The 25,000-nt window shown below is 39.1% G+C and overlaps 1 protein-coding gene across 1 annotated transcript in view; it reads right to left on the reverse strand.

Annotated features, from left to right (window-relative positions):
• Positions 1-25,000, reverse strand: part of ELMO1 (engulfment and cell motility 1) — a 1,021,083-nt gene that overhangs the window by 932,949 nt on the left and 63,134 nt on the right. Inside the window, exon 2 of the mRNA XM_053714416.1 lies at positions 2,166-2,344. The gene's annotated coding sequence lies outside the window, so the exon portion shown is untranslated. The remainder of the gene's footprint in view (positions 1-2,165; positions 2,345-25,000) is intronic.

The raw sequence follows: 25,000 nt of genomic DNA on the forward strand, positions 1-25,000 counted from the left end.
TACCAAGCATCGGCTGGAGTGGTGTAAAGCACCCCATCAAAGGACTCTGGATCAGTGGAAATGTGTTCTCAGAAGTGATTAATCATGCTTCACTATCCAGCAGTCTGGGTGTGGCAGATGCCAGGAGAACACTGCCTACTGGAATACATAGTGCCTACTGTAAAGTTTGGAAGAAGAGGTATACTGGTCTGGGACTGTTTTCCTAGGTTTGGGCTAAGCCACTAGTTCCAGAGAAGGGTAATTTTAAAACTACATACATTTTAGACAATTCAATAATTGTATATTGCAAATATGCTAGTAATTGTACTTCAAAAAAAAAAAAAACAGCAGCTTGGCGCTTCTCCCCTGAGCTCGTACACCAGCTTCTTAGGTGCAGTAATCCTTGGCCGCTATATGCAGGCGACCCGGATAGCAGGTAGATTGTGAATTTTGTCTCTAAGGAGCACCTGTAGGAGCAGGTGTAGGAAGGGGAGCAGTAACGGTCTGTCTTTGATATGCGGCATATGCTACCCGCTAACAGCCATTTAATAGACATCCCAGGATTTCCTCAAAGTTGCCAGAAAGAAAAGTGTACCGGGTATAGACCAAAGGTTGGGAGCCCAAAAACACTGCCGCTACGTGTAGATAATTGAGATTCTACAAGAATCGAAGCAACACTATCCGGTGTAAGTAGCTGAATACACCATCTTGTTAATTACTTTACCGCTTGTAACGGGACCTTCCCTCGTCTCCTTTGCCTCTAGACATCATTTGATCTGGAAGTATTTGGACTTTGCATTTGGAGACTTTTTTCAGACTGTCCGGCACTATTATGAGATAATTTTACATGTGCGTGTCTTTTATGAAATGGTTTTTATGGATTATGTTATTTGAAATGTGTTTTTTTTTGCTTAAACAACCAAATGTTTTGTGTGTCTATGTTCTGATTTTCTGAATTAAACTTGTTTAGATTATTATTAATAATAATAATAATTAATTATTATTAGACTTTAGTTTGTGTATATTGCACTTTAATATTCACTTCTGATATTGAACTTTTAAAGTTTATTAAGGTATAGTGGCTAGCAGGTTCCTGATAGGAGGATTTTCATACCTTTAACACCTATTTGTGAATTAGTGCTTCCTTTCATGTTGAAAAAGTAGCTGTTTGTTTTTTATCTCTTCTCTGGATCAGTTATAAAGCACAATATTTCTAATTGCGCTGGTATCTTTGTTTTTTGTTTGACTACACACATATACCTCTTGTCATTGGCTCACCATATGTGTTCACCTAGGTCCCAGTTGTGCATTACTGCTTTAGAGCTTAATCCATTTACAGGAGGTTTAACAGATATCTGCAACACATTGCAACATTTTGTTTTCACACTTATGTCCCTTTAAATATATCACTTTAATATTCTGCTGTAATGTAAAGTACAGGAAACTCCTATGCAACAATATACAAACAAATAAATACATAAGACCAACAATAGACTTCAAATTTGATTCCCACAGTTTGACATCTTTGCCAATCCCACATCACTGGGCAGATTTGAAACAGACCAATGGACAATTATACCATGAGATAGACAGCTGAAGTCTAGGTCTATCCTGGGAAAACAGGGGCAAGTTGGCAAGTCTAAATCAACCGGTCTAATGGAGGGAAAAACTCTCAGAATCAAGAATTCAGCTGATGCCTCTTGAACATATAAGGTTACTCTCCTGCCCCTTTCACAAAATGTATATATTCCCTACAGCAAAAAAAAAAATAAACAAAAAATAAGCTTCCACAAACTTGTTATAGTAGATGACAAAAGGCATTATGTGCAGTGGCAGCTGTGCCCTGTTATCAGTAACATGCTGTCTTTTCATCTACGCCTCAGTGTATAACCCACAGTTGTCTATATTTCAGCACCGCCATGCCCACAATAGCAATTATCTTCTTATCCTAAGCTTTTCAGGGAGCCTGGTGACACAAACACCAACCCCACCCTTAGGTTTTCTTTTTAATGTTAGCCAAGAGCAGGCCTAATTAAGTAGCAGTTTAGAGGCACACTGGTTAAGTAAGCAGGTCATGGCAACATGCAGGAAATCCTGTTGCAGCTTCAGTACACTAACATCTATAGAAACGACTGCCCAAAACCTTACTGCATCAGCAATTGTGAATTAGAAGAGACTTAACTTACCATTAACAATCTGGTACTGTTTGTTAGCTCTGCCAACTCTACGCCTTCTGAGATGGGTAGCGGGAGATAACGTAGGGCTCCTCTCCTTAAACAAGGGAAACGGGCTGGTAATCTTCAGCAACACAGCACAAGAGGAAGCAGGCGCCCTGTCATATAGTGTGGCTAAGTAAACCCGATGACTAAGGAAAGGAAGTAAAGAGCAGTGTTATAAAAGCAGCTGAAATATCTTAATATAAAAACATAAATCACAACTTATTTAATAAAAATTAAAAAAAAAACACACACAAAGGGTAGATTACAAAAGTTAAAAGTTAAAGTTAAGTGTTAGATTAGATAGATAGATAGATAGATAGATAGATAGATAGATAGATAGATAGATAGATAGATTGATAGATAGATAGAAAGCTATACACACATATATATATATACACACACACAAATATATATACATGCACACACATATACACACACACAAGCGCAATTCAAAGTGTCCACTAGCCACTGGCTAGTGGAAACTTAACGGTGGCGAGTGAATGTTGAGTGCGAAGTCTGGTGGCATGTTGTAAGTAGCAAAGTTGGCACAGAATGTACATTCCTATTGCAGCACTGACAAACACACATTTTGGGATATTATCGAAAAGTATATTATATATCCATGAAAGTGCAAGGATAGGTTTATTGCTCTAGGGACCCCATTAGTGCTTAGACTGTTACATCTGAGAGGGTAAATGGGGCAGAGAGAGAGATTGCAGAGGAAAAGCGAAAAGGAGTTAAAGGGATAGTAAACACCAAAAATGTTATTGTTTAAAAAGATAGATAACTTTATTTTCCATTCCCCAGTTTTGCATAACCAACACTGTTATAGAAATATACTTTTTACCTGTGTAATTACCTTGTATCTAAGCTTCTGCAGACTGCCCCCTTATCTCAGATCTTTTGACAGACTTGTATTTCAGGAAATTAGTGCAGACTCCTAAATAACTTCAAGTGCATGAGCACAGTGTTTTCTATATGAAACACATGAACTAACGTCCTCTAGCTGTGAAAAACTGTCAAATGCATACAGATGAGAGGCAGCCTTCAAGGGCTTAGAAATTAGCATATGAGCCTACCTAGGTTTAGCTTTCAACTAAGAATATCAAGAGAACAAAGCAAATTTGATGATAAAAGTAAAATAGAAAGTTGTTTAAAATGACATGCCCTATCTGAATCATGAAAGTTTAATTTGGACTTTACTATCTCTTTAAGAGAGAATGCATTAAAACAAAAGTGTGAAGAGAGAGGAGAAAGAGAATGTAAAAAGAAGTTATGACCTGAGAGATAAGGGAGAGGGTAAAAAGAGAGATTCAAGAGAGGAGAAAGAAGAAATAAATATTTTTAAAAAATAAAGAAATCTCCAGGTCTGCTCTGACCTTCCATGACTGATAGTACTCTCTATGTTCAACAAATTCCTTTTTCTATTCATCTGCTGTTTTCCCCAGAACATCTAGTTGATGTTTCTAACTGCTATTAACTTATTTTTGTTAATTTATTACTTACTGTGTGTAGCATTATTTCATTTGTTATGATATAAAATAAAAACAATATTACAAAATGTTCCACAATGGCTTAAAGGGACAGTCTAGTATAAATTAAACTTTCATTATTCAGATATGACTTTTAATTTTAATCAACTTAACAATTTACTTTTATCATCAAATTTGCTTTTTTCTCGTGATATTCTTAGTTTAAACTAAACATAGGTAGGCTCATATGCTAATTTCTAAGCCTTTGAGGGCTGCCTCTTATCACATGATTTTTAAATCTCTTTTCAACACAGACAGAAAGTACACGTGGGCCATATAGATAACACTGTGTTCAGGCACAGGGGGTTACTTAAGATTTAACACAAAACAATGTTAAATGCAAGACAATAGATAATAAACAGTCACAGTCATGTGATCAGGGGGCTGGAAGAAGGTTCCTAGATACAAGGTAATCACAGAGGTAAAAAGTATATTAATATAACTGTGTTGGTTATGCAAAACTGGGGAATGGGTAATAAAGGGATTATCTATCTTTTAAAACAATAACAATTCTATTGTAGACTGTCCCTTTAACATGTGCAAAAAGGGGGTGAAGTACTGGGTGTGCTGTGGGTGGGATTAGAAGTGGCGAGTAACATTTTGTCCTGGCTAGTAGCTTAGGACTTGAAATTTTGAGCCCTGAGATATATATAAAATAATGCACATCGGGGTGGATTTGATTTAAATCACAATTTAAATCACTAGCCAGTAAGAAATGATTTAAAAGAACAGTAAGTCAAAATTAAACTTTCATGACTCAGATAGGTCATCCAATTTTAAAAGACATTGTACTGTTATCATCCAATTTACTTTGTTTTCTTGGTATTGTTTGTTGAAGGCTAACTAGGTAGGTTGATTTCTAAGCCGTTGAAGGCTGTTTCTCTATATCAGTGCATTGTATTAGCTTTTCAAAACTAGACAGTGCTAGTTTATGTATTGCCATATAGATAAAATTGTGCTCACTCCTGTGGGAGATAAGGGGGCAGTCTGCAGGGGCTTAGATACAAGGTAATCACAGAGGTAAAAAGTGCATTAATATAACAGTGTTGGTTATGCAAAAAATAATAATGTTTTAGATGTGTTTATATCAGAAAATTACTGATTTAGTTGTATACCATTAGAAATATATAGATCATTTTGAAATTGTGAGGTGAACTATCTTCAGTTGTTCATAATTGATTAACTTTTCAGCTTTACTTGGAAGGAGAAAAATAAATAATCATTACCTCAATAATAACAATTACATAGTTTTATTTAATTATAACATTAATATTATAGGTTTCACTCTTATTTTTACTGCTTGCCCCTCTCTCCTCACACTTAGGTCCTTGTGCAGATTTTATTCTACCCCAAACAATCTTCTATTCATTGAGCTTCTTGAAACATAGTAAGATTTTGTGTACGTAGAATTGCAGGGGAACAATGGTATTGAAGGGAAAGTCAAATCAAAATTAAACTTTCATTATTCAGATAGAGCATGTAATTTTAAACAAGTTTCCTTTGTACTTCTATTAACTAATGTTTTGTTCTCTTGATATCCTTTGTTAAAAAGCAAACCTAGGTAGTTTCAGGAGCAGTAATTCTCTACTAAGAGCTGGCTGCACATATATGCCTCTTGTAATTGGCTCACCCAATGTGTTAAACTAGCTGCTCGTAGTACATTGCTGCTCCTTCAAAAAAGTATGCCAAGAGAATGAAGTAAATTTGATAATATAAACAAATCTGAAAAGTTGTTTAAACTTGTATGCTCTATATAAATCCTAAAAGAAAAATGTTGGGTTAATGTCCCTTTAAAGGGACAGGAAAGTCCAAAATTTTCTTTCATGATTTGTATAGAACATACATTTTTAAACAACTTTCCAATTTACTTCTATTATCAAATTTGCTTAATTATCTTGTTATCCTTGGCTGAAAGAGCAGCATTGCACTACTGGCAGCTAGATGAACAGATCTAGTTGGCCAATCACAAGAGAAGTGTGTGCAGGCACCAATCAGCAGCTAGCTACCACTGCTTTGTAGAAGAGCCATGAAATATTTCTGCAGACACAAATTTACAGTTTTGAGAACTACAAAACAAAGAATATGTAATATCTTCTAGACAGAAGAAAAAAAGCCATAAACAATCTTACAGAAACCTCTGGGACAGCAGGACATTGTGAATGGATTTTTATCCACCCAAGGTTAGGAAAATATCAGTCTAGTCTACTAATTAAGGGTTAAAGTTGCTAGCCCAAAGGGAAATGTTATTAGTCTACTCAATGTTAAAATGGTACATGAAACCCTCAATACACATCATTCTCTAATCAATTAACGGTCTGGGAAGCGTATAAATGCTTTCTCAGAGGCGAATTTATCAAATTGAAGGCCCAAATAAAACAAACCCAGAGGAAAACATATGACGAATTAACCACCAAACTTGCCAATGTGGACTTCCAACTTAAACACTCCCCTTCAGACCCCCTCCTCTTGCTCGAATTATTAAGCATCAGAAAGGCTCTAGATGACCATTTATACTGCCCTTCATTGCAAAATTAAAAGCTTATTCCATTATGAGAGTAATAGAGCAGGTAAATACCTTGCAAGGCGCTTGAAGAAGCAGAAACTTAAAGCTCATATATACAAGCTACGCCCTCCTCTTAAACCAACATTGCATACTACTTCTGATATTCTCCAAGCATTCAATGACTATTCACTAACCTATACAATATAGACACAACAAATGTACCCCCAGCGAAACGACATAGAATAGACAAATTCATCCAAAACTGTCCACTCCCCACCCTTACGAGCAAACAATTAGCAAATCTGAACTCCCCTATCACCACACCAGAAGTAATACAAGCTATACAGTCACTAAAACAGGGAAAAAGCCCGGGCCCAGATGGTTTTACTGCAAAGTATTATCGTACATTCCTAACCACTCTTGCCCCAAATCTTACAACAATATTCAACGAAATTGTTAAGGGATCATGTTCCCCCTCCTCCATGCTAGAGGCACATGTGGTGGTCCTACCAAGGCCCGGCAAACCACCGACAACCCCATCTAACTTTCGCCCTATATCACTTTTGAATCACAAGCCGCCTTAACAAAGTTATTCCAGATTTGATACACACTAACCAAGTTAAAGGGATACTAACCCCTCATTTTTTTCTTTCATGATTCAGATAGAGAATGCAATTTTAAGCAACTTTCTAATTTACTTCTATTATCAATTTTTCTTTGTTCTCATGTTATCTTGATTTGAAAAAGCAGTAATTAAAGGTTAGGAGCCGGCCCATTTTTTAGTTCAGCACCTTGGTAGAGCTGCTGATTGGTTTGCTACATTTAGCCACAAATCAGCAAGTGCTACCCATGTGCTGAACAAAAAATGGTCTGGCTCTAAAGCTTACAGTACTGCTTTTTCAAATCAAGATAGCATGAGAACAAAGAAAAATTGATAATAGGAGTAAATTAGAAAGGTGCTTAAAATCTCATGCTCTATCTGAATCATGAAATAAAAAAATTGGGTTTAGTATCCCTTTAAGTTCACACCTCGCCGCGAGGCAAGGGATAACACCACTAAGATCATAAACATTATCGAATATGCTAGCCGACACAACATCCCTTCTGTAATATTATCCATGGATGCTGAAAAAGCCTTCGACCGCTTGAGCTGGTCATTCCTTTCACAAAGTTTAAAGAGATTTCGATTTGACAAACACTTTATTCATAAGATTTTTGCTCTCTATAACCAGCCCACAGCCTGAGTAAAGTTGAACGACTCCCTTTCCAGTGACACTTAAATATTTAGGTATTCTCATTTCCTTGAATATCAATAAACTAGTCACTTTAAATTACGATCCTCTCAAATCTCAAATAGTAACCACATTACAATTCTGGTCACATAAACCCATTTCTTGGATGGGAAGAATTAACGCGGTTAAAATGGTAATACTTCCAAAATTTTTATATATCCTTCAAACTCTGCCCATACATACTCCAGACCCTATCATTCATAATCTCCAGAAACTGATTAACGCATTCATATGGGAAAATAAACGTCCCAGAGTCGCCACACATACCATCTATAGACCCAGACCTAAAGGAGGTTTGGGAGTACCAAGTCTCATGACCTATCGCTATGCGACTTTCTTAACCAGAATAGTTGACTGATGCAGACACGCTAAACACAAGGAATGGGTAACCCTCAAACAGCATATTCTCAACTATGATCAAATATGCGTGAACGCGTTTGCCCCAATTACAGCTTTTCTGTAGCTAAAACACTTAAAACTTGGGACAAAATCCTGAAAAACTACAAAACTATCTCAACTACCTATTCCCCTCTAACCCAATTATCACACAATATAATACTTTTAATACAAATATACAAATATAAAACCAATATTTCATGGATCCATGATTGGTAAATCAAAATACAGAGATAAAAAATATATAGATAAAAACAAGCAGAGTATTAAAAACAATACAGATGATATAGACACATGCAGTGAAAATAGTAAACTTCAGTTTTGCTGTACAATAGATGAAATCAATGACAATAATTGATGAGAACAACTTGATGAAAAAAAGCTGAAATAAATGACAAAAAGCTGAAATAAATGACAAATGGAAATCTTATGTATCCTTAAATAAAATAAAGGTCTGATCGTGTTCCTATTGGTGCCAAAGACGAATAAGGGATCCAATGAGTGTAAGTAGTGAGAACAGAAATCAGTGTAAACTTCAAAATAGCAATAAAAGATAATCCATAAAAAAATGTGAGTATCGATAAAAATATGTGGTGGTGAAACAAAATAGACGAATGGGGTGTCCGGTATCAAAATTCAAAAATCCAAAATTAAGTGTATGTGTCTGTAATCCCAAATGCAAATAAGTGTCTATTTCCAAATAAAAAAATAGATGTCTATATCCAAAAATAAGTAGCGGTATTCACCTCCACATATTTTTATCGATACTCACAATTTTTTATGGATTATCTTTTATTGCTATTTTGAAGTATTTTGATTTACCAATCATGGATCCATGAAATATTGGTTTTATATTTGTATTAAAAGTATTATATGTAATTAATAAATTTTATATTTTAAATTTACATTAGTGTGTGTAAGTACCTGCCTCCTTTGGTAGGCGCCTGGGCATTTCCATATTCAGTCTGTCCCCTAGGTGCACCTCTCCCTAGGCCATAGGTACTTAGTAGGCGCTTTTTCCACTCTCCACTCACTCCCAATTATCACACAACCCCAACCTCCCCCTACAACCAACACTCTCGGACCCAAACACTCAAACGATATGGCAAGCTGTACCCTGCTATTTGCTAATTCATAATGGCAAGCTACTGCCCGAAGAGCAAATGGCAAACATCTTAAACTCTACAACAAAAAGCTAGCTAATGTATCATCAAATTTCACACTACCTTTTGACACACTCCAATAAACGTGACATATTTAGGACCCTCACACCATTTGAGTCATTGTGCTACCTATCGCACCCCCACATAGGAATCCTCTCCATCTCATGTAATTTACTCCTGTCCCATCTATATGACAAACCCCCCTCATATGTTGAGAGATGGGAATCGGAAATTATGAGTCAGTGCACACTAGAAATGTGGCACAAAATATACAAACACATGAGCTCCTCTTCATCTTCTGTATCTATAATGGAAATTAACCTAAAGTTACTATGTAGGTGGCATTATACACCAGATAAACTAGGTAAATTGATTACCGGATACCCCACAGACTGCTGGAGGGGATGCAATCAGAGAGGCACCTTCACTCACATATGGTGGACATGCCCCATAGTACAACAATACTGGACAAACATTAAAAAAGAAATAGAAATAGTTATTGCCACCTCACTGCCCCATGAATCGTGGGTGTTTATGTTCAATTACTTTCCACCTTTGAAATGTGCACTGAAATCAAAGCTTCTAACTATAATGGTGAACACAGCTAAACGTTATAACCCTCATAATTGGAAAAAACATACCCTACCAACAATACCATTCTGGAGGGAAAGGGTCACCATGGACATAGTGCTAGAACAATACCATTACACTAGGGGTAAAAGAATAGATAAATATCTGTCAATACGTCTTCTATGGGACGAGTATGTTCACTCCTTGCAAACCTCATAGTACCGTAGGAAACTCAGACGCACATTACAAGAACTTACGTGGAATAATACTCATATACACTGCTTTTCTCTTCATATTTACCACCTATCTCTGGGACTTCTTCATATAACATTTTCAATTATGTACCAAAAACATACCTTTTATAATAGACTTGCTTAATATGCATAATTACTATTGTTTTTATGTTATTACTGTTTGTGTTGATTACTTATAACATAATGTGAGTATACATGCATTTTTATCTACCTAATGGACACTGGACTATTATAACATATTCCTTTGTTGGAATGACATGATAATACTATGTGCATGGCCATATCCATTGTATGACTTGAAACTTTTAAATGTATGTTCACTTTATTTCAAATAAAGAATTTTTTGAACAAAAAAAAAAAAAATGTACATGAAACCCAACATTTTTCTTTCATGATTCAGATAGAGCAGGGGTCAGCAACCTTGGGCCCCCAGATGTTTTGAAACTACGTTTCCCATGATGTTGAGGCACTCTTTAGGCTGTCTGAGCATCATGGGAAAACAGAATTTATGCTTACCTGATAAATTACTTTCTCCAACAGTGTGTCCGGTCCACGGCGTCATCCTTACTTGTGGGATATTCTCTTCCCCAACAGGAAATGGCAAAGAGTCCCAGCAAAGCTGGTCACATGATCCCTCCTAGGCTCCGCCCACCCCAGTCATTCGACCGACGGACAGGAGGAAATATATATAGGAGAAACCATATGATACCGTGGTGACTGTAGTTAGAGAAAATAATTCATCAGACCTGATTAAAAAACCAGGGCGGGCCGTGGACCGGACACACCGTTGGAGAAAGTAATTTATCAGGTAAGCATAAATTCTGTTTTCTCCAACATTGGTGTGTCCGGTCCACGGCGTCATCCTTACTTGTGGGAACCAATACCAAAGCTTTAGGACACGGATGAAGGGAGGGAGCAAATCAGGTCACCTAAATGGAAGGCACCACGGCTTGCAAAACCTTTCTCCCAAAAATAGCCTCCGAAGAAGCAAAAGTATCAAATTTGTAAAATTTGGCAAAAGTGTGCAGTGAAGACCAAGTCGCTGCCTTACATATCTGGTCAACAGAAGCCTCAGCCCTAGTGGAGTGAGCTGTGATTCTTTCAGGAGGCTGCCGTCCGGCAGTCTCATAAGCCAATCGGATAATGCTTTTAAGCCAAAAGGAAAGAGAGGTAGAAGTCGCTTTTTGACCTCTCCTTTTACCAGAATAAACAACAAACAAGGAAGATGTTTGTCTGAAATCTTTAGTAGCCTCTAAATAGAATTTTAGAGCACGGACTACGTCCAAATTGTGTAACAAACGTTCCTTCTTTGAAACTGGATTCGGACACAAAGAAGGTACAACTATCTCCTGGTTAATATTTTTGTTGGAAACAACTTTCGGAAGAAAACCAGGCTTAGTACGCAAAACCACCTTATCTGCATGGAACACCAGATAGGGCGGAGAACACTGCAGAGCAGATAACTCTGAAACTCTTCTAGCAGAAGAAATTGCAACCAAAAACAAAACTTTCCAAGATAATAACTTAATATCTACGGAATGTAAGGGTTCAAACGGAACCCCTTGAAGAACTGAAAGAACTAGATTTAGACTCCAGGGAGGAGTCAAAGGTCTGTAAACAGGCTTGATCCTAACCAGAGCCTGAACAAATGCTTGAACATCTGGCACAGCTGCCAGTCTTTTGTGAAGTAAAACAGATAAAGCAGAGATCTGTCCCTTCAGAGAACTTGCAGATAATCCTTTCTACAAACCTTCTTGTAGAAAGGATAGAATCTTAGGAATTTTTATCTTGTTCCATGGGAATCCTTTAGATTCACACCAACAGATATATTTTTTCCATATTTTATGGTAAATTTTTCTAGTTACAGGCTTTCTAGCCTGAATAAGAGTATCTATTACAGAATCTGAAAACCCACGCTTTGATAAAATCAAGCGTTCAATCTCCAAGCCGTCAGTTGGAGGGAAATCAGATTCGGATGTTCGAATGGACCCTGAACAAGAAGGTCCTGTCTCAAAGGTAGCTTCCATGGTGGAGCCGATGACATATTGACCAGGTCTGCATACCAAGTCCTGCGTGGCCACGCAGGAGCTATCAAGATCACCGAGGCCCTCTCCTGATTGATCCTGGCTACCAGCCTGGGGATGAGAGGAAACGGTGGGAATACATAAACTAGGTTGAAGGTCCAAGGTGCTACTAGTGCATCTACTAGGGTCGCCTTGGGATCCCTGGATCTGGACCCGTAGCAAGGAACCTTGAAGTTCTGACGAGACGCCATCAGATCGATGTCTGGAATGCCCCATAATTGAGTTATTTGGGCAAAGATTTCCGGATGGAGTTCCCACTCCCCCGGATGGAATGTCTGACGACTCAGAAAATCCGCTTCCCAATTTTCCACTCCTGGGATGTGGATCGCAGACAAGTGGCAGGAGTGATCCTCCGCCCATTGAATTATCTTGGTCACTTCTTTCATCGCCAGGGAAGTCCTTGTTCCCCCCTGATGATTGATATATGCAACGGTCGTCATGTTGTCTGACTGAAACCTTATGAATTTGGCCTTTGCTAGTTGAGGCCAAGCTCTGAGAGCATTGAATATCGCTCTCAGTTCCAGAATGTTTATCGGGAGAAGAGACTCTTCCCGAGACCATAGACCCTGAGCTTTCAGGGATTCCCAGACCGCGCCCCAGCCCACTAGGCTGGCGTCGGTCGTGACAATGACCCACTCTGGTCTGCGGAAGCTCATTCCCTGTGACAGATTGTCCAGGGTCAGCCACCAACGGAGTGAATCTCTGGTCTTTTGATCTACTTGAATCGTCGGAGACAAGTCTGTATAATCCCCATTCCACTGTCTGAGCATGCACAGTTGTAATGGTCTTAGATGAATTCGTGCAAAAGGAACTATGTCCATTGTTGCAACCATCAATCCTATTACTTCCATGCACTGCGCTATGGAAGGACGAGGAACAGAATGAAGTACTTGACAAGAGCTTAGAAGTTTTGATTTTCTGACCTCTGTCAGAAAAATCCTCATTTCTAAGGAATCTATTATTGTTCCCAAGAAGGGAACTCTTGTTGACGGGGACAGAGAACTTTTTTCTTTGTTCACCTTCCATCCGTGAGATCTGAGAAAGGCTAGGACGATGTCCGTATGAGCCTTTGCTTTTGACAGGGACGACGCTTGAATCAGGATGTCGTCCAAGTAAGGTACTACTGCAATGCCCCTTGGTCTTAGAACCGCTAGAAGGGACCCTAGTAACTTTGTGAAAATCCTTGGAGCAGTGGCTAATCCAAATGGAAGTGCCACAAACTGGTAATGCTTGTCCAGAAAAGCGAACCTTAGGAACTGATGATGTTCCTTGTGGATAGGAATATGTAGGTACGCATCCTTTAAATCCACGGTAGTCATAAATTGATTTTCCTGGATAGTAGGTAGGATCGTTCGAATAGTTTCCATTTTGAACGATGGTACCCTGAGAAATTTGTTTAGAATCTTTAGATCCAAAATTGGTCTGAATGTTCCCTCTTTTTTGGGAACTATGAACAGATTGGAATAAAATCCCATTCCTTGTTCTCTTATTGGAACTGAATGTATCACTCCCATCTTTAACAGGTCTTCTACACAATGTAAGAATGCCTGTCTCTTTATTTGGTTTGAAGATAATTGAGACCTGTGGAACCTTCCCCTTGGGGGTAGTTCCTTGAATTCCAGGAGATAACCTTGAGAAACTATTTCTAGCGCCCAAGGATCCTGAACATCTCTTGCCCAAGCCTGAGCAAAGAGAGAAAGTCTGCCCCCCACTAGATCCGGTCCCGGATCGGGGGCTATCCCTTCATGCTGTTTTGGTAGCAGTGGTAGGCTTCTTGGCCTGCTTACCCTTGTTCCAGCCTTGCATTGGTTTCCAGGCTGGTTTGGGTTGTGAAGTATTACCCTCTTGCTTAGAGGATACAGAATTAGAGGCTGGTCCGTTTCTGCGAAAGGGACGAAAATTAGGCTTATTATTAGCCTTAAAAGACCTATCCTGTGGGAGGGCGTGGCCCTTTCCCCCAGTGATGTCTGAAATAATATCTTTCAAATCAGGTCCAAAAAATGTTTTACCTTTGAAAGGAATGTTAAGCAATTTTGTCTTGGAAGACACATCCGCTGACCAAGACTTTAGCCAAAGCACTCTGCGCGCCACAACAGCAAACCCTGAATTTTTCGCCGCTAATCTAGCTAATTGCAAAGCGGCATCTAAAACAAAAGAGTTAGCCAATTTAAGTGCTTGAACTCTGTCCATAACCTCCTCATACGAAGATTCTTTACTGAGCGATTTTTCTAGTTCCTCGAACCAGAAACACGCTGCCGTAGTGACAGGAACAATGCATGAAATTGGTTGTAGGAGGTAACCTTGCTGTACAAAAATCTTTTTAAGCAAACCCTCTAATTTCTTATCCATAGGATCTTTGAAAGCACAACTATCTTCGATAGGAATAGTAGTGCGTTTGTTTAGAGTAGAAACCGCCCCCTCGACCTTGGGGACTGTCTGCCATAAGTCCTTTCTGGGGTCGACTATAGGAAATAATTTCTTAAATATAGGGGGGGGAACAAAAGGTATGCCGGGCCTTTCCCACTCTTTATTTACTATGTCCGCCACCCGCTTGGGTATAGGAAAAGCGTCGGGGGGCACCGGAACCTCTAGGAACTTGTCCATCTTACATAATTTCTCTGGAATGACCAAATTGTCACAATCATCCAGAGTAGATAACACCTCCTTAAGCAGTGCGCGGAGATGTTCTAATTTAAATTTAAATGTCACAACATCAGGTTCAGCTTGATGAGAAATTTTTCCTGAATCTGAAATTTCTCCATCAGACAAAACCTCCCTCATGGCCCCTTGAGATTGGTGTGAGGGTATGTCAGAACAGTTATCATCAGCGTCCTCTTGCTCTTCAGTGTTTAAAACAGAGCAATCGCGCTTTCTCTGATAAGTAGGCATTTTGGATAAAAGATTTGCTATGGAGTTATCCATTACAGCCGTTAATTGTTGCATGGTAATAAGTATTGGCGCACTAGATGTACTAGGGGCCTCCTGTGTGGGCATAACTGGTGTAGACACAGTAGGGGATGATGTAGTATCATGTTTACTCCCCTCATTTGAGGAATCATCTTGGGCAATATCATTATCTGTTGCAATACTGTCCTTACTTTGTTTGGACACTATGGCACAATTATCACATAAATTTAAATGGGGAGACACATTGGCTTTCATACATATAGAACATAGCTTATCTGATGGTACAGACATGTTAAACAGGCTTAAACTTGTCAACAAAGCACAAAAAACGTTTTAAAATAAAACCGTTACTGTCACTTTAAATTTCAAACTGAAAACACTTTATTACTGAATATGTGAAAAAGTATGAAGGAATTGTTCAAAATTCACCAAAATTTCACCACAGTGTCTTAAAGCATTAAAAGTATTGCACACCAAATTTCAGAGCTTTAACCCTTAAATTAACGGAACCGGAGCCGTTTTTACATTTAACCTCTATACAGTCCCAGAATGAGGCTCTGTCTATAACTAGAAAGGCCCCCATCTGAAAAAGGTGTCCAAAACAGTGCCTGCCGTTTTTCTAAACGTTCCCCAAGATTATAATACCAATAATTAGTTAGAATCTGCATAATATGCCTAGTAAAGCAATTGTTTTAGCCCAGAAAAATGTGGGTTTATGTCCCTTTAAAGATAGGAAAAGGTAAAAATGTCTTCATCGTCCGCTGCAAATTCTTATTCATCCGGGACTAGTGGAAATTTCAAGCCCTGCATGTTTATGTTTATTTATTTTATCATTCAGGTAGAACATTCAATTTTTAACAACTTTTCAATTGACTTCTATTATCGAATTTGCTTTATTCTCTTGGAATTCTGTGTTCAAGTAGCAGATATAGATTATGGGTAGTTAGCTGAGCCAATAGCAAGAGGTGTATATGTGCAGCCACTCAGCAGCTAGCATTGCTGCTCCTGACCTTACCTAGGTATGATTTTCAACCAAAGGATACCAATAGAAGGAAGCAAATTGGATAATAGAAGTATATTGGAAAGTTATTTAAATACTCTTGGAATCATGAAAGTTTAAGTTTGATTTTACAGTCCCTTTAAGAAACACTCAAGATCCCTTCCAAAGAGGTATGTCCCTGGGCTGCAAAACATTGTAAAATGAGATAACAAAATCACAGCTTTAAATGCTACTAAAATTATTTAGTATGCACACATTTTCAAATAAAATAACTGTAGGGTCTATTATAAAGTGTATACGGAATGTTGGGATTTATTTGGAAGACGAGTGTCTGAGGCCCCAAACCATCAGTATGGACAAACTTATTTTTGCTTACAAATGGTGTTTTGAAAAGTTAAAAAAATATAATAAAACCACAATGCTGCCTAGTATTTATTACAATAAGGCTCTTTCACATTATCAACGCTTTCTATGCATTTGTTTATTAAAGTTGAGGAAATACTGAGCATAACTGGAGAAATGAAACCAAGACTAAAACACATTTTGTCACTTTTCAAATAAAGTGACAGTAAAACACCTTAGTAACAGAGGAAAGGGAAGACATAAGAGGAGACCAAGACAGAAGAAGTGACTAAGGAGCATATATGGAGCTTGATGCCCCGTGTTTCTGGTGAGCCTTCAGACTCGCTGGAAACAGAAGTTAATGAAGCAGCGGTCTAAAGACTGCTGCTTCATAACCTGTCTGCCTGCCTTGAGGCCGCGGACAGAAATCACCAGAAATCAACCCGATCGAATACGATCGGGTTGGCCGCAAATCTGCAGTGGGCGGCATCACACCAGCGCAATGATAAATGCAGAGAGCGTATGCTGTTGGCATTTATTGATGTGCAGCGGACATGATCCGCTATATCGGATCATGTCAGCTCGCGCAATCATAAATATGCCCTTTGGACAGAAGAGGAGAATAAGACGACCGAAAAGGAGAATAAGATGACCGAAGAAGAGAATAAGACCGAAGAGGAGCATAAGAGAGAAGAGAGAATAAGAGAGACTCACTCCCAATCTTTATCATGCACAGTAACCCGAAGTGCTTAATACAGCTGTCAAAAGCCATCAATGTTACTAATCTGTGAATGTGCACTGCTTCTGTCACAGGGTGCAAGTATCCCTAAGCTCCAAGATGACAGTGGCAAGTATGACGTTGTGGTACTTGATCAAATGGCACCAGTAAGGAGTTAAAATAAGAGAATAATTTTGAAGAGAACTGTAGGCACACAAGGAAAACAATAACATGGTGAGTAGTATTCATGCTATTGTAGTCAATTTAAAATAATTTACATTCTTGTGTTGGGGTCAGTATCACGTGCATTCTAACATTTCTGTATGTATTAAAGGGACAGTAAACACCATAATTTTTGTTGTTTAAAAAGTTTGATAATCCCTCTATTACCCATTCCCCAATTTTGCACAACCAACACAGTTATAATAATATACTTTTTACCTCTGTGATTACCTTTTATCTATGCCTCTGCAAACTGCCCCTTATTTCAGTTCTTTTGACAGACATGCATTTTTAGCCAATCAGTGCTTGCTCTTAGGAGCTCAATGTTATCTATATGAAACACATGAACCAACGCCCTCTAGTGGTGAAAAACTGTCAAAATGCTTTCCGATTAGAGGCAGTCTTCAAGGTCTAAGAAATTAGCACATGAACCTCCTAGATTTAGCTTTCAACTAAGAATACCAAGAGAACAAAGCAAAATTGGTAATAAAAGTAAATTGGAAAGTTGTTTAAAATTACATGCCCTATTAAAATAATGAGTTTTTTTTACTTTACTGTCCCTTTAAATATATTTGTACTGTAAAACTTTATTAGTACAGTATTTAACTTTTTCTCTTTTTGATACTGTAAAGCATTTTCAAAAGATACATTTAAAAAAAAATGGCCTTGGCATTACTATTTAGCAACATTCTGATAATACAAAACATTAGCTGCAATGAAGAGTCCTCTATATATGCAAAAGTACATGATAATTTCTTCTTCATCAAGTCTTTATATATCTACCAAAGTATAAAAATAAACGCTAACATTCACTCAATAGACAAAAGCAAATATATATGCCTTAGACAAAAGAATGCATTGCAATACATAAGTACACAACCTATGAATAGTGAGAAAAATTTAAAAAAAAAATCTTGTGTATACAGTATTACTGCAGATTAAATAGATCATGAATTTCAACTTATAAGAAAAGTAAAATTTATGCACATTAATAAACAAATATTTAAACACTGATGTGGGAATCCTAATGCATTTCATTAAAAACAACACGATTTTGTACTGCATATTTTTTTTATTTTTTTTAATTAACATTAAGATTTTTTTTGTAAACCCTACTGTAGGTATCACTTACATAATTAAAGTGCATGTAAAGTCAACCAAATAGCTCTGCATCAAAGTGTGTAATTGCCCAAATAAACGTTAAACGTTTAATTCATCATATTTTTTTAAGATGTATATAAAAGTCAATATATATCATTTTACTTGATATTCTTCTCGCCGATTCCTCCGCCTGCAGTTTTGGTCCCACATTTCTTTTATGATTGACACTTTGCTGTCTTAATCTTTTCTTCACCCCCGGGGCGTCAGGCCGGTTGCTCGCTACATCACACGCTTTAACTGCGCATGCGTGAACTACTCGATGACGTAGCATACTCAATGCTCGTCCACGATTCGCGCATGCACAATACAGATAGACTCTCATTTATTCTAAGACCTGGAGAGAGTTTTGTCAGCTAATTTTTAAACGCATGCGCAAATGTCAGCCCTGCTCGTGAACGAGCTTCAAACAGACGTCATCGAGTGGGCGTAAAAGATAGAAATGATGCATCGGAAATAGGGCTGAAATACAGGAAAAAGACAGTTGGGAGGAGTTGAGTGCTTAGAACGGAGATAAGTTGTAACTGAAATAAAACAATAAAGATTATATTTATTAAAAATATATTATTGCGGCAAGAGCAAATTAGAAAGTAATTTTATAATCACTCACACAAAAAAAAGGATATTACAAAAGTTAAACTGGATTGAATAAAATTAAATTTATAGACACGCATATTCGAAAGAGAGAAAGAGAAAGCGAGAGAAAGAAGATTAAGCGAGAAAAAGAGCGAGAGGGAGAGACGGCAAGGAGTTATGTTGAAAGGATTTTAGTTTGTTTTTCATTGTTGGAAAGTGTGTAGGGTACCACATTGGGATTAAAGTACTCAGAACAAAGTAAATATATGTACCACGCTGGGATGGCAGATTAGCAAGCAGATTTTAGACAACAAAAAAAAAACTCATTTTGGGTGTGTGTATATATATATATATATATATATATATATATATATATATATATATATATATATATATATATATAAAAAAACTTAACTTTAAATTTAATTAAAATAAAGAAGATAAATTAATGAAAAAAACTAACAACAATGATTGCATAAATCAGTGTGCTTGGTGGTTTAAGAGTCCTAGTACTCCGAGCCCTCCAATAACTCCATATTCTAAATATCAGAGTACTAGGACTCTTAACCCCTTAGTGACCAGAGCACTTTTCCATTTTCTGTCCGTTTGGGACCAAGGCTATTTTTACATTTTTGCAGTGTTTGTGTTTAGCTGTAATTTTCTTCTTACTCATTTACTGTACCCACACATATTATATACCGTTTTTCTCGCCATTAAATGGACTTTCTAAAGATACCATTATTTTCATCATATCTTATAATTTACTATAAAAAAAATTATAAAATATGAGGAAAAAATGGAAAAAAACACACTTTTTCTAACTTTGACCCCCAAAATCTGTTACATATCTAAAACCACCAAAAAACACCCATGCTAAATAGTTTCTAAATTTTGTCCTGAGTTTAGAAATACCCAATGTTTACATGTTCTTTGCTTTTTTTGCAAGTTATAGGGCCATAAATACAAGTAGCACTTTGCTATTTCCAAACCATTTTTTTCCAAAATTAGCGCTAGTTACATTAGAACACTGATATCTTTCAGGAATCCCTGAATATCCCTTGACATGTATATATTTTTTTTTAGTAGACATCCCAAAGTATTGATCTAGGCCAATTTTGGTATATTTCATACCACCATTTCACCGCCAAATGCGATCAAATACAAAAAATTGTTCACTTTTTCACGAATTTTTTCACAAACTTTAGGTTTCTCACTGAAATCATTTACAAACAGCTTGTGCAATTATGGCATAAATGGTTGTAAATTCTTCTCTGGGATCCCCTTTGTTCAGAAATAGCACACATATATGGCTTTGGCGTTGCTTTTTGGTAATTAGAAGGCCGCTAAATGCCACTGCGCACCACAAGTGTATCATGCCCAGCAGTTAAGGGGTTAATTAGGGAGCTTTTAGGGAGCTTGTAGGGTTAATTTTAGCTTTAGTGTAGTGTAGTAGACAACCCCAAGTATTGATCTAGGCACATTTTGGTATATTTCATGCCACCATTTCACCGCCAAATGCGATCAAATTAAAAAAAACGTAAAATTTTTCACAATTTTAGGTTTCTCACTGAAATCATTTACAAACAGCTTGTGCAATTATGGCACGAATGGTTGTAAATGCTTGTCTGGGATCCCCTTTGTTCAGAAATAGCAGACATATATGACTTTGGCGTTGCTTTCTGGTAATTAGAAGGCCACTAAATCCTGTTGCGCCTCACACGTGTATTATGGCTAGCAGTGAAAGGGTTAATTAGGGAGTTTGTAGTGAGCTTGCAGGGTTAATTTTAGCTTTAGTGTAGAGATCAGCCTCCCATCTGACACATCCCACCCCTGATCCCTCCCAAACAGCTCTCTTCCCTCCCCCACCCCACAATTGTCCCCGCCATCTTAAGTACTGGCAGAAAGTCTGCCAGTACTAAAATAAAAGAGTTTTTTAAAAAAAATGAATTTTTTTTTAGCATATTTACATATGCTACTGTGTAGGATCCCCCCCTTAGCCCCCAACCTCCCTGATCCCCCCCAAAACCGCTCTCTAACCCTCCCCTCTGCCTTATTGGGGGCCATCTTGGGTACTGGCAGCTGTCTGCCAGTACCCAGTTTACAATAAAAACAGAATTTATGTTTACCTGATAAATTTCTTTCTCCAACGGTGTGTCCGGTCCACGGCGTCATCCTTACTTGTGGGATATTCTCTTCCCCAACAGGAAATGGCAAAGAGCCCAGCAAAGCTGGTCACATGATCCCTCCTAGGCTCCGCCTACCCCAGTCATTCGACCGACGTTAAGGAGGAATATTAGCATAGGAGAAACCATATGGTACCGTGGTGACTGTAGTTAAAGAAAATAAATTATCAGACCTGATTAAAAAAACCAGGGCGGGCCGTGGACCGGACACACCGTTGGAGAAAGAAATTTATCAGGTAAACATAAATTCTGTTTTCTCCAACATAGGTGTGTCCGGTCCACGGCGTCATCCTTACTTGTGGGAACCAATACCAAAGCTTTAGGACACGGATGAAGGGAGGGAGCAAATCAGGTCACCTAAATGGAAGGCACCACGGCTTGCAAAACCTTTCTCCCAAAAATAGCCTCAGAAGAAGCAAAAGTATCAAACTTGTAAAATTTGGTAAAAGTGTGCAGTGAAGACCAAGTCGCTGCCCTACATATCTGATCAACAGAAGCCTCGTTCTTGAAGGCCCATGTAGAAGCCACAGCCCTAGTGGAATGAGCTGTGATTCTTTCGGGAGGCTGCCGTCCGGCAGTCTCGTAAGCCAATCTGATGATGCTTTTAATCCAAAAAGAGAGAGAGGTAGAAGTTGCTTTTTGACCTCTCCTTTTACCTGAATAAACAACAAACAAGGAAGATGTTTGTCTAAAATCCTTTGTAGCATCTAAATAGAATTTTAGAGCGCGAACAACATCCAAATTGTGCAACAAACGTTCCTTCTTTGAAACTGGTTTCGGACACAGAGAAGGCACGATAATCTCCTGGTTAATGTTTTTGTTAGAAACAACTTTCGGAAGAAAACCAGGTTTAGTACGTAAAACCACCTTATCTGCATGGAACACCAGATAAGGAGGGGAACACTGCAGAGCAGATAATTCTGAAACTCTTCTAGCAGAAGAAATTGCAACTAAAAACAAAACTTTCCAAGATAATAACTTAATATCAACGGAATGTAAGGGTTCAAACGGAACCCCCTGAAGAACTGAAAGAACTAAATTGAGACTCCAAGGAGGAGTCAAAGGTTTGTAAACAGGCTTAATTCTAACCAAAGCCTGAACAAAGGCTTGAACATCTGGCACAGCTGCCAGCTTTTTGTGAAGTAACACCGACAAGGCAGAAATCTGTCCCTTCAGGGAACTTGCCGATAATCCTTTTTCCAATCCTTCTTGAAGGAAGGATAGAATCCTAGGAATCTTAACCTTGTCCCAAGGGAATCCTTTAGATTCACACCAACAGATATATTTTTTCCAAATTTTGTGGTAAATCTTTCTAGTTACAGGCTTTCTGGCCTGAACAAGAGTATCGATAACAGAATCTGAGAAACCTCGCTTCGATAAAATCAAGCGTTCAATCTCCAGGCAGTCAGCTGGAGTGAAACCAGATTCGGATGTTCGAACGGACCCTGAACAAGAAGGTCTCGTCTCAAAGGTAGCTTCCAAGGTGGAGCCGATGACATATTCACCAGATCTGCATACCAAGTCCTGCGTGGCCACGCAGGAGCTATCAAGATCACCGACGCCCTCTCCTGATTGATCCTGGCTACCAGCCTGGGAATGAGAGGAAACGGCGGAAACACATAAGCTAGTTTGAAGGTCCAAGGTGCTACTAGTGCATCCACTAGAGCCGCCTTGGGATCCCTGGATCTGGACCCGTAACAGGGAACTTTGAAGTTCTGACGAGAGGCCATTAGATCCATGTCTGGAATGCCCCACAGCTGAGTGACTAGGGCAAAGATTTCCGGATGGAGTTCCCACTCCCCCGGATGCAATGTCTGACGACTCAGAAAATCCGCTTCCCAATTTTCCACTCCCGGGATGTGGATAGCAGACAGGTGGCAGGAGTGAGACTCCGCCCATAGAATAATCTTGGTCACTTCCTCCATCGCTAGGGAACTCCTTGTTCCCCCCTGATGGTTGATGTACGCAACAGTCGTCATGTTGTCTGATTGAAACCGTATGAACTTGGTCCTCGCTAGCTGAGGCCAAGCCTTGAGAGCATTGAATATCGCTCTCAGTTCCAGAATATTTATCGGTAGAAGAGATTCTTCCCGAGACCAAAGACCCTGAGCTTTCAGGGATCCCCAGACCGCGCCCCAGCCCGTCAGACTGGCGTCGGTCGTGACAATGACCCACTCTGGTCTGCGGAATGTCATCCCTTGTGACAGGTTGTCCAGGGACAGCCACCAACGGAGTGAGTCTCTGGTCCTCTGATTTACTTGTATCTTTGGAGACAAGTCTGTATAGTCCCCATTCCACTGACTGAGCATGCACAGTTGTAATGGTCTTAGATGAATGCGCGCAAAAGGAACTATGTCCATTGCCGCTACCATCAACCCGATCACTTCCATGCACTGAGCTACGGAAGGAAGAGGAACGGAATGAAGTATCCGACAAGAGTCCAGAAGCTTTGTTATTCTGGCCTCTGTTAGAAAAATCCTCATTTCTGAGGAGTCTATAATTGTTCCCAAGAAGGGAACCCTTGTTGACGGGGATAGAGAACTCTTTTCCACGTTCACTTTCCAGCCGTGAGATCTGAGAAAGGCCAGGACGATGTCCGTGTGAGCCTTTGCTCGAGGGAGGGACGACGCTTGAATCAGAATGTCGTCCAGGTAGGGTACTACTGCAATGCCCCTTGGTCTTAGCACCGCTAGAAGGGACCCTAGTACTTTTGTGAAAATCCTTGGAGCAGTGGCTAATCCGAAAGGAAGCGCCACGAACTGGTAATGTTTGTCCAGGAATGCAAACCTTAGGAACCGATGATGTTCCTTGTGGATAGGAATATGTAGATACGCATCCTTTAAATCCACCGTGGTCATGAATTGACCTTCCTGGATGGAAGGAAGGATAGTTCGAATGGTTTCCATCTTGAACGATGGGACCTTGAGAAATTTGTTTAAGATCTTGAGATCTAGGATTGGTCTGAACGTTCCCTCTTTTTTGGGAACTATGAACAGATTGGAGTAGAACCCCATCCCTTGTTCTCTTAATGGAACAGGATGAATCACTCCCATTTTTAACAGGTCTTCTACACAATGTAAGAACGCCTGTCTTTTTATGTGGTCTGAAGACAACTGAGACCTGTGGAACCTCCCCCTTGGGGGAAGTCCCTTGAATTCCAGAAGATAACCCTGGGAGACTATTTCTAGCGCCCAAGGATCCAGAACATCTCTTGCCCAAGCCTGAGCGAAGAGAGAGAGTCTGCCCCCCACCAGATCCGGTCCCGGATCGGGGGCCAATATTTCATGCTGTCTTGGTAGCAGTGGCAGGTTTCTTGGCCTGCTTTCCCTTGTTCCAGCCTTGCATTGGTCTCCAAGCTGGCTTGGCCTGAGAAGTATTACCCTCTTGCTTAGAGGACGTAGCACCTTGGGCTGGTCCGTTTTTACGAAAGGGACGAAAATTAGGTCTATTTTTTGCCTTGAAAGGCCGATCCTGAGGAAGGGCGTGGCCCTTACCCCCAGTGATATCAGAGATAATCTCTTTCAAGTCAGGACCAAACAGCGTTTTCCCCTTGAAAGGAATGTTTAGTAGCTTGTTCTTGGAAGACGCATCAGCCGACCAAGATTTCAACCAAAGCGCTCTGCGCGCCACAATAGCAAACCCAGAATTCTTAGCCGCTAACTTAGCCAATTGCAAAGAGGCGTCTAGAGTGAAAGAATTAGCCAATTTGAGAGCATTGATTCTGTCCATAATCTCCTCATAAGGAGGAGAGTCACTATCGAGCACCTTAATCAGTTCATCAAACCAGAAATATGCGGCTGTAGTGACAGGGACAATGCATGAAATGGGTTGTAGAAGGTAACCCTGCTGAACAAACATCTTTTTAAGCAAACCTTCTAATTTTTTATCCATAGGATCTTTGA

The sequence above is a fragment of the Bombina bombina genome, chromosome 5 (assembly GCF_027579735.1).
Source record: "Bombina bombina isolate aBomBom1 chromosome 5, aBomBom1.pri, whole genome shotgun sequence".
Taxonomy (NCBI): Eukaryota; Metazoa; Chordata; class Amphibia; order Anura; family Bombinatoridae; genus Bombina; species Bombina bombina.